The sequence below is a fragment of the Dipodomys ordii genome, unplaced genomic scaffold (assembly GCF_000151885.1).
Source record: "Dipodomys ordii isolate 6190 unplaced genomic scaffold, Dord_2.0 Scaffold66, whole genome shotgun sequence".
NCBI classification, from domain to species: domain Eukaryota; kingdom Metazoa; phylum Chordata; class Mammalia; order Rodentia; family Heteromyidae; genus Dipodomys; species Dipodomys ordii.
Window position 1 is genome coordinate 4224170 of NW_012267282.1, and position 16116 is coordinate 4240285.

At 46.6% G+C, this 16116-nt stretch overlaps 1 long non-coding RNA gene across 1 annotated transcript in view; it reads right to left on the bottom strand.

Annotated features, from left to right (window-relative positions):
- The window catches only part of LOC105990667, a 17090-nt gene extending 1420 nt beyond the window's left edge, over window positions 1–15670 (bottom strand). Inside the window, exons 1-2 of the long non-coding RNA XR_001175323.1 lie at window positions 15295–15670; window positions 235–430 (exon numbers count right to left, since the gene is read on the bottom strand). This is a non-coding gene — a long non-coding RNA (uncharacterized LOC105990667). The remainder of the gene's footprint in view (window positions 1–234; window positions 431–15294) is intronic.
- Window positions 15671–16116: the final 446 nt, after the last annotated feature.

The following is a 16116-nucleotide window of genomic DNA, read 5'->3' on the forward strand; positions in this document are numbered from 1 at the left end:
CAGCTCTTCAGCTCAAGGCGAGCGCTCTACCACTTGAGCTACAGCGCCACTTCCGGTTTTCTGGTGGTTTATTGGAGATAGGAGTCTCACGGTCTCTTCTGCCCGGGCTGGCTTTGAACCGCCATCCTCAGATCTCAGCCTCCTGAGTAGCTAGGATTACAGGCGTGAGCCACCAGCGCCCGGCCCAAGCCTCATTTCTTGAGCATGAGCTCTCTCAGAATAGTGCTTGCATACCATTGGTGATGGGAAGTTCACTCCTTTGGGAAGCCATGCATTTCCATATTACTTGTTTCTGATAATTCAAGGTTGTCCTATGGAGCTGAGCTCTATGAAATCCTGCTGCTGAGCTCCGGTGCCAGCTTCACAAGTCATCTGGAAAGCAGCATTAGAAGTGATCCAGAAGGTTTTCACGGTCAAAGAATAAATCATGCTGGAAAGACAGAGTTAGACGTTGTCAAGGGACTGGTTGCAGAATTCAAAATTAAGTTCTGCTATTCATCTCAAAATAGTCTGCTGAGCCTAGAACTCATCCCAGGGAAGCACGTGCTCTGCCTTACAGGTTCATCCTCCTCTTCCTAGGCCCTGAGGGTTCAGTCCAATTGCTAGGCTAGTGTTTTTTTGTGTGTCCAGGATAAGCAGTCTTTTCCAACCCCAAAGTCATGAAGGCAATTAACCTGTTTTCCCTCCCTCCCTTCCTTCTTGCCTTCCTCTATACTGGGGTTTGAAGTCAGGGCCTCACACCTGCTAGGCTCTTCTTGTTCAGATGGTTGACTCTCTACCACTTGAGCCACAGCACTACTTCTGGCTTTTTCTGTTTATGTGGGAGCAAAGCTTAGCACAGACCTTTCCCTGAAGCCCTGCTGATGCAGTGAGGAGTTTAGATGATGATACATGTCTTGTTCTAGAGAATCCTGGATCACAGTGCTTCATTACAACAGAAGTTAACTGAGGCCCCTGCAATGAGTGGGGAGGGCAAGCAGTGTGCTAATGTTCTTACCAGGAGGCTTGCAGGTGTGTTCTGGGTGTCCACAGAGATGAAAAAAAACACACAGACTTTGCAGGGAGGCACTCTTCACGGGGTCTGAACCTGTTTCATCTATATGTAACTCTGCCACTTTGGGCAAGCACCCCAGCCTCTCTAAGCCCCATCTGTCGAGTGGGAACAGTGAGGGCACTTTGGCAGCCAAGGCTGTTATTACTGTTCCACGAAGAACATCTGTCTGGCAGTCAGCACAATGCTCAATAAATGGTGGCTACTGTTCTTCCTCTTGTGAAGTGTGTTCTGTTGGAAGAATCGAGCTTCCTTCCAAACCCAATGAACAGTATGACCCCTCCACCCCCACCCCGCAGTATGCAAGCAGGAAGAATAGGAACCAGCATGGAGGAGTTGTTAGAATTTTCCTTAAGCAGTGGAAGGTTTATGAAGAAAGGCAAACTAGAGATGTTGGAGCTCCTACATATGAGCAATGGCAGGGGTGCCGACGGACGGAGAAAGGAAGTGGTGTTACTGGTACCCAGAAGGGACTGGAATGAAGTTGGTAGAGAAGCCAGATCCAGACTGGGCCTGTCTGCTGGGAGAGAAGTAGACAAACCGGAGATGTAGGGAGGTTGGAGAAACTCTGGCTCCTCCCTTCTTCCCGCCCACCAAACTCCCGTCCCTACATCCCGTTGGTGTGTCTGTGTAGAAAGCCTGCTGATTGGACAGCTGCAGGGGTGGCCTCCCTGTGCTTCCGAACAAAGCAGAGAAGAGTGAGTGAGGGGTGGGTCCGAGGGCAAAGAATCCCAGGCCCAGCACTGGGGACTGGGTTCTATCTCCGCCTCACTAAGTTGCAGATTCCCCATCACAGAGCAGTTGAGTCCGTAAAGTGCACAAGAACACTTTGGCGCAGTGCTTGGCACACGGTCCACAGGACGGAGTTGGCGGTTTTTTTGCTGAGAGTCAAAGGTGGGGAGGCAGGGAGAGTGAGAACTGGGGCTTGGGACCAAGCCCAAGGTACAGGCTCAGTGCTGGTGAGGTATTTTTATCCACATGGACACCCATCCAAATGTCCTGTGTCCATGCTAAGTTGATGAGTCTGTCAGCCTCTTTTTAGAAGGCCTGAGTCAGACCTGGCCACAGCAAGGGGAGGGTAGTGGGAACTTCTGTCTCTCCGTTTCCACAAAAGGATTTCAAATCCACCGGATTTTTATTTAGTGTCTGCTTTCAACTGCTGCTGCCAGACTTCCTTTGCTACCCTCAGCCTAGGGCTGGGCTGCTTCCAGGATCTCTCTTTGTATAATTAAAAAGAAAAATAGAACAGCTGATGTTGCCAAACATGTATTTAAAGTGACACCCTGAGTTCAGGGAGTGAAAAATAAAAACGTTTAAGGTTTAGATTAAAAGTCTCTGTGCTCTAATGTCTCCTGACCCTGGGATTTCTCAGCAGCATGGATGCCTTTAATCCCCTGTCCTGACTCATAAAAGCCCTTTAGACTGAGGGCATTTATTTCCCAGAGAACTGTTCCAGGCTAATCACATAAAAATGCCCAGCTTCCCAGGAACAAGTAAAGCGCACAGTGGCTCTGTGAGGCCCCAGGGAAAGTGGGGAAATGGATGTGCTCATCACCCTTTCCTTCCCCGAGCCTTTCCTTCCCATATTTAGCACATCAGAGAATCTAGACAATTCTGGCCCTTAACTTTCCTTAAAACCTGAGTTCTCCCTCTGAGCTTCCTTTGCCACTCACCCAGGCCATAAACTACTCTTCTTGTGTGTGTCCTGGTCCTGGAGCTTGAACTCAGGGCCTGGAGGCTGTCCTTGAGCCTTTTTGTTCAAGACTAGTGCTTTATCACTTGAGTCATAGCTCCACTTCAGGCTTTTTTTTTTTTTTTTGGTGCTTAATTGGAGAGAAGAGTCACAGACTTTCTTGCCTGGGCTGGCTTTGAACCTTGATCTTCAGATCTCAGCCTCCTGAGTAGCTAGGATTCTATGCATGAGCCACAGGTGCCTAGCTCTCATTCACCTTTTTTCCACTCATGGCACCCTACAACTTGAGTGACAACTTCAGTTCCTGCTTTTTGTTGGCTAACTGGATGTAAAAGTCTTGTAGATTTGTCTGCCTGTGCTGCTTTGAATAATAAATATCTACTGGATGTCCCCATCTTTAACCGGTGCCTAGGTATACAGTAGTTCAATAAATCTCTGAATGAAGGAATCCCTGGTGTTCCTGCTGAAACAGCCTGTAAATAAAGAAAAGGTTATAGGGCTGGGAAGATGGCACAGGGGTAGAGTGCTTGCCTTGCATGGATGAGGCCCTGGGTTCGATTCCACAGCACCACATAAGCAGAAAAAGCCAGAAGTGGTACTGTGGCTCAAGTGGTAGAGCAATAGCCTTGAGCTGAAGAGCTGAGGGACAGCGCCCAGGCCCAGAGTTCAGGCCCCATGACTGACAAAGAAAAGGTTGTAATGTGGGTGTATTCACCTTTATCACCTTGTGCTCCCAGGCACTTTTCTCAGACTTGCCTTATTTAGGAAATAGATTTGTGAAGGTGAGGCTGGACAGTCCCTCCCACTTTCTTGTCTGTTTCCCAGTACCCCTAAAGGAGTCTTCCTGTAATACATCTCCTTTGAGGCCTGAGATCTGATTACTGCTACTGGCCCCTGTGTTCATTAATTCAACTAGTAAGAAGGCAGCAGCTGACTCCAAACGTGGTACTGCTGGTGAGCCAGGAGCTGGCTCTACTTGGCCTGACTTTGTAAGCTATAAAATGAAGGATTTAAGGTTATGACTCTTGTCATAACCACTTGCCTGAACTTTACAGTGCCAAATTAAAAAAAATTTTAAATTATCGCCAGATGTCTGTGGCTCACCCCTGTAAAATCCTAGCTACTCAGGAAGCTGAGATTTGAGGATTGAAGCTAAAACCAGCCTAGGCAGAAAAGTTTGTGAAATTTTTGTCTCCAATTAACTACTAAAAAGCCAGAAATGGCACTCCTTAGATAGGCTGAGTGCTCAGCCGTAAGACTGAACCCCTGAACCCCAGTTTGTTTTCCCTGTACTTTCAGAGACCAGCTACAAAACAGAGTTCCTACCCCTTCCCACCAGTGATTCAATTCAGCTCTGAGAAGGGAAAGTTTACTTATATTTATCAGTTTATTATCTGGGAAGGTACAATGGATACTGATTAAGAGCCTTGCAGGACCGAGGTAAAGGTGAAAGGGTGTGACTTCCACACCCTCTGGGCACTTCAGAACAAGTTGTTGGCTCTCAACTTTGTTCTTTAGGGCTTTGTGTTTCTATCCTACAGCCTCAAACCTCAAACGTGCCTGGCAAAGGCTCTTCCACACAGCTACATCCTCATTCTCCCTTTTGAATTTTTATGTGTAATTGATCAACTCATTGGCCACTAGTGACCAAGTTTAACCTTCAGCCTAATTTAGCCCTTTTTTGAGGCTAGGAAAGTTCCCATCCTCTGAAGTGACTTTTGGTCTACCAGAGACCAGCCCTCCACCAGGGGGCCACCAGCCAGTAATCAACTCATTAGCAAAAAAAAAGACAAATCCCTTTGAAGATCTGAAGGATTTTTGAAGCTATCATGCCAGGAAGCTGGGATAAGACTTTATTATTATTACACAAAGGCTAAGTTTAAAATTTAGGATTTGTCAGGCACCAATGGCTCACACCTGTAATCCTAACATCTCTGTGGTTCAAAGCCAGCCAGGGCAGGAAAATCCATGAGACTACTCAGAAAAAGCTGGAAGTGGTGCTGTGGCTCAAGAAAGGCTCAAGGACAGAGCCTAGGCTAGGCTCTGTGTTCAAGCCCCAGGACTGGAAAAATAAAATGAAATAATTTAAGTCAGGCACCGGTGGCTTGCCCCTAGTAATACGAGCTCTAGCTACTCAGGAGTCTTTTTTTTTTTTTGGTCGGTAGTGGGGCTTGAACTCTAGGCTTGGGCACTGTCCCTCAGCTCTTCAGCTCAGGGCAAGTGCTCTACCACTTGAGCTACAGCGCCACTTCCGGTTTTCCGGTGGTTTATTGGAGATAGGAGTCTCACGGTCTCTCATGCCCGGGCTGGCTTTGAACCGCGATCCTCAGATCTCAGCCTCCTGAGTAGCTAGGATTACAGGCGTGAGCCACCAGCGCCCGGCTTACTCAGGAGTCTTGACACTTAGAAGATCCAGGTTTGAAGCCATCCCAAGCAGAAAAGTCTATGACTCATCAATTAGCCAGCAAAATGCCAAATTGGAAATGTGGCTTATGTCAGCAGAAACTTACAAACATGCATATATATGCACAAATAAAACTAATTTTGGAGTGCTGGGGATCTAACCCAGGGTTTTGTACATGCTAACCACATGCTGTCCCACTGAGCTGCATACTAGCCCCTATTTTAAAATATTTCACTCCCCCCAAATATGTATATTCAAGGTATATAAGATACTCTGATACATACATACATTTCGTACAAATTACCTGCTCATTTTTTATTCTCACTGGCCTTGATCTTCCTGCTCTGAGTGCCTCTCGTCTCATCAATACAAGTCACTTCCAGCACCTACCATCTCAAACTGGACTGTTTTGAACCATATGCATTTGCTATGGTATGAATGTTGAGGTCACTCCAAAATTCCTCTGTGGGAATGTGGCACTCATACCCAGTGTGATGGTATTGAGATGGGAAATCATTAAGTCTTCTGAGCTTTTGCCCTCAACAATGGGATTGGTGTTTATAACATGGATCTCTGGGCCTGTGGGATGGCTAGGGATGTAGCTCAAAGCCTAGCACAAAGCACTGGAAAAAAAAAAAAAGAGGGCTGGGAATGTGGCTTAGGAGAGTGTTTGCCTAGTACACATTAAGCCCTGGGTTCGATTCCTCAGTACCACATACACAGAAAAAGCCAGAAGTGGCACATGGCTCAAGTAGTAGAGTGCTAGCCTTGAGCAAAAGAATCTCCAAGACAATGCCCAGGCCCTGAGTTCAAGCCCCAGGACTGGCAAAAAAAAAAAAAAAGACCTGGAGAGCTCTAGCTAGTTCCTACCTTCATGCTAGTTATAGCTTCAAGGTGAGCCCCTACCAGAGACCAATAAATACATTTCTCTTGCTTAGCAGCCCAAATGGACTAAGCAGCCTGCTTTAATGTTCAAGCTTTTTTGTTTTACTTTGTGCTGCTATCTTGAGGCCTGGGGCTGTCCCTGAACTTTCACTTTTAAGTCTAGAGCTTTACTATTTGAGTCATTGCTCGACAGCACCCAAGCCCCACATTCAAACCCTACAACTGACCAAAAAAAAAAAAAAAAAGTGGGGGGAGGCTGAAAATGTGGCTTCGTAGTAGAGTGCTTGCCTAGCATGCAGGAAGCCCTGGGTTCAATTCCTCAGTACCACATATACAGAAAAAGCCAAAAGTAGCACTGTGGCTCAAGTAGTAGAGCACTAGCCTAGAGCAGAGAGGCTCAGGGACAGTGCCAAGGACCTGAGTTTAAGGCTCAAGGACTGGTCCCACAACAAAAACGTCTCAAGGATTTTCCTGCCCAGGCTGGCTTTAAAGTGTGATCTTCAGATCCCAGCCTCTGGAGTAAGTAGGATAATAGGCCACTAGTGCTCAGGTTATTGGACTGATTGGGGTCATCCATGTAGACACCTATAGGAGTAGGTTACCTAGTTTCTGCCACACACACACACTTGTATGTTTATTGCACAGGTCTTCTTCAGATCCTCTCAGCCTCCATTCCCGATGTGGTGACCATCTCTATGATGCTCAGGCTAACTAGCCTCAGGTCAGTGTCCTGCACCTCTTACCTCTGCCCCAGGGCCTCAGTGTGGCTGAGGTGTGAAAAGCCAAGGGACACAGAGGATGGGGTCAGGGAGGTCACAGACCAGGGAAGAACCTTTGTCCAGGGTCCAGTAGATGAATTCTGTAACTATCCTAAGTATGGCCTTTCCTTACTGTCCTCCCATTGACTCTCTCCTTCCGTGCCTCCACCTTTCCCGTACTTTAGCTGCCCAAGGACTACACTGACTTCCCAGTAAAGTGGTACTACATAAAAATTATTTGGCCAGTACAGGGTTTGAAGCTTATGCTTGTTACTTTACCATTTACACCTTGCCTCCAGCCATGCTTTTTACTGATTTGGGAGATGAAGTCCAATGGATTTTTCTGACTGCGCTGGCCTTCAACCTTGATCCTGCAGATCTCAGGGTCCTGAGTAACTAAATTAAGGAATGAGCTAACAGTGCCCAGCCAGGCTGTCTTCTAAGGAAAACTGCTTGGCAGTCTGTGTACCCTCCAGCTGAGTCTTTGTTCCGTGCATGCAAGTCTGTATTTATGCCCATGCTTTCATGTCGTTTTCACAGTTCCTACCAATGGAATGGGCCACATTTTAAGTTACACATACCTTCAGCTTGACTGGATATCATCTCTCATTCCCCATGTACTTATTAATTCTTCCTGTCTGCCTCTCACACACACTCAGTTCATTCCTCTTGGGTCACATGGAACTCTCTTTCAGTTCCCTTAGAACATGTGCACCCCAATCACAAGGCCTTTGCATCTGCTGTTTTCTCTGCTGAGGGCACTTCCCCAATGCTCAGCCTAGCTAAGCTCTTCTCTCCCTGAGCACTCAGTTCTGTACACTACTTCCTTGGTATAGCTTTCCTGACTTCCTCCCTAGCTTCAGACCAAGTCAAAGTCAACCTCCCCTATATTATGACTCTGGAAGCATTATATACCTTTATTGCTAGAGGCACTCAAGAGGTAGCCCACTCCTCAAGCATGCAGGGCTCTGGGTTCCATTCCCAGCTGTCATTCACAGGTAGTGTTCCACCAACTATGCCATTCCCCTTGCCCTCAGCTCAGTGACAGTTCTCTGAAAGCATTAGCCATACAGTTTGTTTGAGCTCACTGCCCTTTCTGTAGAACCCAATATGGTACCCGGAATACACTAGGCAACTGATGTTATCTCTGATAGTGATTCTCTTAACTCATGCTTGAATTCAGTGGGTAATTTACCCCCTTCCCCCAGCATGTTTTTTATTTTTTTGGTCTAGTTGTGGGCCTGGGCTCTGTCCCTCAGCTCTTCAGCTCAAGGCTAGCGCTCTACCACTTGAGCCACAGCACCACTTCCGGCTTTTCTTTCTGCTTATGTGGTGCTGAGGAATCGAACCTAGGGCCTCATGCATACAAGGCAAGTGCACTACCACTGAGCCACCTTCCCAGCCCCCCAGTATGTTTTAATTATTAGAATATACTAGGGCTGGAAGTAAGCTCAGTGTTGAAGTGCTTATGTGAAAAACCCTGGGTCTCATCCCCAGTACAAAAGGAAAGTAAAAGATAATGACAATGTGGCCATGGTTGTTCCCGTCAAGTTCAGACTCAGCTCAATAAACACTAAGTGAGCTTGCTGGACCATGCCATATTGTAAGTGCCTAGCAACTGTTAAATTACTCCAAGGTCCCCTTGTCTATTACTATAATGAGAGTAATTATGGCTGGTGTTTGCTGAGCGCTTACCATGTGCCAAGTGCTCTGCTACCTACTTTACAACTGCCACCTCATCTGCCCTTGCTTTGTGCCCTGGTAGGTCTGGTTATCTTCATCCTACAGGTGAGGAAACAGCAGCAGGGAAGTAAACTCAGTTGTCCTGAGTCACACAGGTAGAAAATGATCCAAAAACTCTTGGCAGCCAGACCTACCAACTGTGCCTCTTTATTAAGAGACTGCATTTTGCCTTTCTCCAACTGTGTTGCTTCCAGTTGGGTTCCAGAGTCTGAGTTGTTAATTACAATGCTAAATTGTATCTACCATTATTGGGCACTTAACTCTCATTTTATTTGGTATTTTCTGAGGACCTACAGCATGTTCAAGCTCTATCCTAGAGGCTGAGGATATAGAAGTAAACAGAACAAAATCTCTTTTGTGGAGTTAAGTCTCATGGGAGGAGAAAAAAAAAAGTGAAATACATGATAGTGATGACTGCTTCAGAGAACAGAAGTCTGATTTCATTTCTCAACAATGTCATTATTCCCACTGTGCAAATGAGGTTCAGACAGGTGAAGTCACTTCCCTGGGGATGCACATCCAGAAGGTCAGGGACCCAAGCTGCAAATCACCCTTCCCTGCATACCTAGCCATTACCTAGCACAGGGGTGGAAACAAAACAGGTCAAACTTACTTTCAAAGCTTCTGCCCCAGCAGGCAGGCAAAGGTGACCCCTGGGAGCCTAGGTCAGATATCAAGCTAGTAGGAGATGGATGCAGAGATGGGCACAGGGGCTCAGCAAGTACAGGAGCAGAAGGTGAAGGCGCCCCCTAGGGCCACCTGGGACTGCTGGCTACTCTCAGCCTAACAGTTGGCTCCGCGTCTGTCCCACCCCGTTGAGCCATCTGTCTCCAGTGCCTAGGCCAGGCAGGGGCATCCAAAGCTGTATTGCTTGATAATATTCCCAGGTCTGCTTCTGCAGAAGCCACTATCACATGCAAATAGCAGTCTGCTCTCTTACCCCACATCCCCAGCTTGGGGGTCTTGAAGGAGGATGCAGGATGCTTGTACATCCCAGCTGTGATAACATCAGGTCCTCTGTCCCCATGGGGCTTGGAGGACAGCAAGAGCAAATTTAGTCAAATAGCTCCAAGTAGTGTGGGCAGGCTTTGAAGGAGGCCAGTTGAGAGAGAGAGAGAGAGAGAGACAGGGCTATTTCACCCATGTTAAGCAGTCTTCCCCCAAATCTTCAATGCGAAGGAAAGCTAGTGTTAGGATTCTATGACCCGGGGGCCCAAATGCACCTGAACAAATGCATCAGATTGAGCCTTTTCATACAAAACTGGCTCTTGAGATCTATGATCTGGCTCTAATGTCATCTATATAACTAGCCCCATCTCACAGATGAGAAAACTTGAGGCTCATTTGGTACACTTGGTCCAAGGTTAAACAGTTCACCATACTATTCAGGGATTTTTCCTATGCAAACGCTTTAGCAATCAATGCCTTACATGAGATAATGCATGTAAAAAGCTGCATGCCCCCCCCCCCCCACTCCTCAGCACCGCTCTCCTGTTTTCCTCAATAGAGACATCTAAACATGAGGCCATGAGGCATTACCACGAAATTTTGCTGGACTTCAGGCTCCTTTAAATTCAGCAATTCAGGGAACCCAGAAAAGGGCAATAATTAAAACCCAAAGACCCAATGCCCTCTCAAAATTCCCCCATCTGTCTGGCTCCTGCTCTGTGCTCTGGGGCCCCTTCAGGTATCATCTTCTGCCAAATAGGGTGTTTCTCAGAAGTTGCAAGTTGTGGGCGGTTAAAAAAAAGTTGCAGCCTGAAGACAAAGGTTTGAGTTTTGAACAAAGGGTAGGGTGAGCCTGGAAAGTGAATGCTGACACATCCTCTCTCCAGCTGGGAGATGGGGTCTGAGGACTGCAGCAAAGGTCATCTGTCTCCACATCTCAAGGCAGGAAATGCAATTCAATCCTCCCAGTGACTGATCACTTTGCAAGATTAATGGAATCCTCTCCAACCTGGGTCTCTGTTCTGACAGCACAGAAAGTCAACCAAACTATTTTCCTCCTACTCAGCAAAGTCAGCTGATTTCCTGTTTCAAAAGTTCAAAACTTTTCTCTAGGAGATTTGTTTCTGAGTATTCCTCTGCTAGGTAAAATACTGCCTACTGGGGTTAGATCTAAAGATGGCACTTAGAGATTCTGAGGACTTTTCTACTATCCCTACTTCACATTTGAAAATAAAATAAATGCAAACCTAACAGTCCTGCCAGAAAGGGTTAAAACTATCAGCCCTCTTATCCATCCCTTGAGGCTTGTCAGCCAATGACAACTGAGCATGATGAAGTAATTTCTGGCTTTTTATTTCCATTGGTTAACACACTTGTCCATCAATCCAAAGATGCAAGTTTTGAAAGAATCTTTGAACTTTTATGACTCTCTTCTTGGCATTAACCCTTTAAACGAATTCAGCTATTAGTTCCAGACCTTTCACAAGAGGAGAAATACTGTAAAATGAAGAATTCTAGATTGAAAGTTAAGGCCTGACAGTCAAGGCTTTTCCTTACTTTTTTTTTTTTTAAACTTCAATTACTGGGGACTGAGGACTAAAAATAAAAAAGAATGGTCTTTGAGAACAATCTGGAACAGAAATAGCATGGTCTGTTGTCCTCTTAGATTAAAATAAAAATATTTTTGAATTTCAAAAGTAATGCAGAGCATGGAAGAATTTGCTATGACTTTTTTTTTGCTATACTGCTACTCCTTTTTTCTTCCTTCTCCCCTTCTTGTGCCCAGAGCTTTCACATGCTGGGCAAGTGTACTGCCCTAAGTTACCTCTCCAGCTGGAACTAATTTTTAGCTTACACATCTCCATGGCACAACATTTAAAAAGGCACTACAACATATAAAATGAAATTAGCTGTCAGGTTCAAAACTAGGCAAAATAGATACCAAAGAAATAACTTTCCTTCTGTTTTCAGGTTTTTTTCCAATTTTTAAATCTTTCCTAAGGATGTAAGATACTTAATGATTCATTATATATAATTGGCTTTTATTTTATTTATTTTTGTCAGTTGTGGGGCTTGAACTCTAGGGCTGGGCACTGTCCCTGAGCTCTTCTGCTCAAGGCGAGTGCTGTACCACTTGAGCCATAGCACCACTTCCTAATTCTCCAACTTTTAGCTTCCTTTTTCTTTTTACAGTACTGGGGTTCAAATCCTAGGTCTTGAGTTTATTTGTGAGATCCAGGCAGGTGAGCCAATCTCACCCTATCAGGCCCTTAGAATATGTCACCTGCAAGCTCACATGGTAAACATTCATCAAACCACAGGGGCTTTTTTCCAGGAAACCTTTGCCAAGATACGATCCCCTGTCTTCAAGGAACCTTCATTCATTCCACAAGTGTTTCCAGGAGATTGATAAAGGAGATTCAGAGCCAAATCAAACTTTAATGGCTGTGTAGCCTGGTGTGTGAAGGACATTGAGGCTAAACTGTTTTTGCTGTGCTTTTGTGTCTTGCTATGTTGTCCAGCCTAGCCTCGAACCTTCCAAGTTGCATGTACTGTCATGCTTAGCTCAACATTTTTTGTTCATTTTTCTGAGACAGGGTCTACAATGTGTAGCAGACTGGCTTCAAACTTTAATCCCATTGCCCATATCTGCTCAACAGCCAGATGTGGCCAGAGGCAACACTATTAGACAGTATAGATATATAATATTCCCAACATGTTTTTTTTTCCTATGCAACAGTCCCCTAAGAGGTTCATATGCTGGTCAGTATGCAAGCTCTGGATTTCTATCAGCTTGGGGTTCAAATCCTGTAGCTGTTGTAGTCACTGAAGTTAAGGAACTTGACCTCTATTTAAGCATTGGTTGTAAAATAGCAATTACAGTCCCACCCTTAAAGCCTTAGCAAAGATTCAAAGACATCAAATTGTAACGTGCTCTGCTCAAAGGTATACTAAATTCTTGGGGCCTGAACTCAGGTCCTGGGTACTGAGGAATTGAACTCAGGGCTTCATGCCTGTGAGGCAAGCACTCTGCCACTAAGCCATATTCACAGCCCCCATACTAAGTTCTTATAAGTCAGGAACTATTGAATTTCTGTTGATGAGAACAACTTAACTTTCTTTTACTTTTCTTTTTCTTTTGTTGTTGGTCGTCGGGCTTAAACTCAGGGCCTTTGGCGTTGTCTCTGAGCTCCAGCCACATCTCTGTTTCCAGTTTTCTGGAGATAAGTCTCATAGACCTTCCTGGATTTGAATCCTTAGATTTCAACCTCCTGAGTAGATAGGATTTCAGGTGTGAATCACTAGCACCCAGCACATCAGTTTTTTTTTTTTTGTCAGTCCTGGGGCTTGAACTCAGGGCCTGGGCACTGTCCCTGAGCTTCTTTTGCTCAAGGCTAGCACTCTACCACTTGAACCACAGCACCACTTCTGGCTTTTTTCTGTGTAGTACTGAGGAATCGAACCCAGGGCTTTCTGCATGCTAGGCAAGCACTCTACTGCTGAGCCCCATTCCCAACCTCAACTTTAGTTTCTTAACTAACCAGAAATTCTGAATTCTGGTTTCTCAGGGTTCCATCCAGCAACAACCTTTCCTTGGAAAGGGCAACAGTCCATCTCCCAACCATGTCTCCAGTATAAGTGGGGCTGTCCTTGTTTTAGGGCCCATAGCTCCTCAGTGAGCCTGTGACCCTTGAAAAGAACGAATGAATGGGAAAACAACAGACAAGATTTGCAAGAACCAGCAGGAGGGTCTAATGCAATTTTGAATACAATTGTCCTCTAGTTTTCCTGTAAGAAAATTTCATCTTTCTGGCTCCCTCCCTCCCCTCCTCAACTCCTTTGAGACAATCAACCAAAGCTGGAACTCAAGGGTCTTGGCCCTTCCCCCTTTTGGCCCAAAATAACCTCCCCCCCCCCACTTTGAGCCAAATGCTTGGAATTCTTTCAACAGGAGGACAAAGCCTTTCATCTGCCCATTACTGATAAAGAGAAAATGCAAATATGCTGGGCAAGGTGATCCATCAAGGCCCAACATTTATTGAGTGACACCTTAGACCCAGGCAGCGAAGGCTTTACAGGGAGTCAAAGGGGAACAAAACCCAGCTGGCCTATTCTTCCCTCAGTTTGTGGTTTCCTCAAGGTTTGTAAAGGGAGGGGATTAAATTAGGCAACTAGTCAACTCTACCCCACTCAGACAAGCTAGGAACTTCCCACTAATGTGATAAATGGTCTTTAACTGTTTTCACAATAAGGTGGCTGGTAGGGGACTTTTTCCCTAATGCTGGCTTTTGGGAAGGGGAGAAGAGAGGAATCTCAGTGAGAAAAGATGGAGGAAGAAAGAAGATCAAACATCCCATTTCCAAGTTTTGCCTTATTTTACTTGTCATTTTCACCGCAGCTCAGCCTAGGCTCCCCTTTGAGCAGGGTCACTTCATTTTGTGGGAAAAGTGAAACTGGTCAGTGCCAAAAAATGCAGCCTTAACCAAGTGGGCTCCAGCTGGAGCACCAGAGCCTCACAGACCAGCTGCATAATCTTAAGAGTCCAGTCTCCTCCCAGTCTCCTTTTAAGAGTAAGATTAGGTGGAGGAGTGGCTCAGGTGGTTCAGGGCCCACCAATGTGATGAGCAAGAGTCAGAATACTGAGTTTGAATCCTGCTCTTGGACAAAAGAAAAAAACAGGGCTGGGAAGGTGGCTCAGTGGTAGAGTGCCTGCCTTGCATGCCTGAAGCCCTGGGTTCGATTCCTCAGCACCACATAAGAAAAAAGAAAAAAAGCCGGAAGTGGAGCTGTGGCTTAAGTGGTAGAGTGCTAGCCTTGAACTGAAGAGCTGAGGGACAGTGCCCAGGCCCAGAGTTCAGGCCCCATGATCGGACCAAAAAAAAAAAAAAAAGAAACAAAACAAAACAAAACAGCTTTCATTCTCTTGGGAGAAGCAAAGAAAAAGGACCTGGTTCTTGGTGGGGATGGGGGTGGAAAGGCCCTTACTCTGAATGACTTGATTGGATGCAGCCAAGTTAGCACAGGAGACTTGAGGTTGAAGAAAAATTCTGGTGTTTCATTCCCATTCAAAAGTTATGTTTACAGCTCCAGATGGGTATTGTGGGGTACACCTGTAATGTAATTCCAGTGTTTGGGAGGCTGAGGCCGGAGGATTGTGAGCACTAGGCCAGCCCAAGTCTAAAGCCATTATAGACTATAGAACTATATGGCAGAAGCCTTCTCTTGAGGGGACCAATCTGGAGCTGATGGCTCCTTTCAGGTGTGGGGTGGGGAAGCCAGGAAGCCACTTCCCACTACAGGGTGCTTGTTGGCAGGGGCATGGTCTGGAGGCAGAGTAATCATGCAGATTCCTAATTTCTCCAAGCCTCAGTTTCTCAGTCTGCAACATAATCTGCTCTAACTAGCCCACAGGGTTAAAAACAAGTAAAATACTGTGTTCTGCACCTGCTGGGGCATCTAGGAGACTGCTTGGTGTAGCTCTTGATACCTTCATCTTATCAAGAGCCCCAAGGACGTTCGGCTGGAGGAAAGCTTAGCACCAGCTTTTCTCACAACTAAAATGTAGTTGAAAAACCCAGGGCCAATTCTGAGTGTAGTCCTGTCACTTTTTCCTCTAGTCTATCCGGCTTCAGTCCCAAGCATTGGGCAGGGGAACACTCACGGACCTAAACATTCCAAGTGTGCATAAACGGTACCCTTATCCTCTCTCAAGCATTAATCAAACTGCTCCCCAAGATTCCCTTGCCATGTCCTTCAGAGTTAGATTCCTTTCCACCACTCTCCTCCTATAAAGCCGCCAACAAGGGCTTACCTTTTACTTCTTTGCCAGCTGCTGAGAAGCTGGATCCGATTCTCTTGAGTGTTTCTCACCGAAGCATCGATTTTCTCCTAGCGAATGGCAGGACCTTAAGAAAAACAACAACAACAACACAACAAAAACCCGCCCAATTTCTGTTGCAGGGCTGGTTGCTAGCCGGGAACTCCACCGAGGCCGACAGAATGAATGAAAGACAAAGTCTCCCGGCCAGCGGCCGTCTGGCTCTGCTTCCTGTACCTGTGTGTGTCCGCATCTTTTAAGTTTCCCGGGCTTAAAAGTTGTGCAGCCCATACAGATATGGAAGTGCCTAATTTCTTCCTGAGCCCCTCCAGTGCTTCTTCCACGCAGGACGTTAGGTAGCGAGTTCCTAAATGCGAGTTTGGGCAGGATCACGCGCTCCAAAAGACAAGCAGCAGGAAAACAAAATAACCATACAAAATGTTCTGCATTCGGGTCACCGAGGCCGGCCGTGGGGGTGGGGGGCAGGGGCCGGGGAAGGGGAGTCGCGGGGGGGGAGGGTGCCAGGCCCCGGGGGCTTTCGGTCGGTAGGCTCCGTTTGCATTTCCGCGCCTCCCGCTGAGGCCATCCGTGCAAATCTGCACCTCCCTCCCCCCTCCTCTGCTCCCCCCCTCCCCGCCCCGCCATCTCTGGGATGCGCCCGCCGCCTTGCAACTCAACCCTCCAAAAGTCAGCCCGGCTCCCCACTCCCGGGCGGCGGCGGCGGCGGCGGCGGCGCCTGCGCCTGCGTGCAGAGGCGCACTCGTGACCCAACAACAAAACGGCGATGCCCGGGCGCTAACGGCGCCCGGTGCCTCG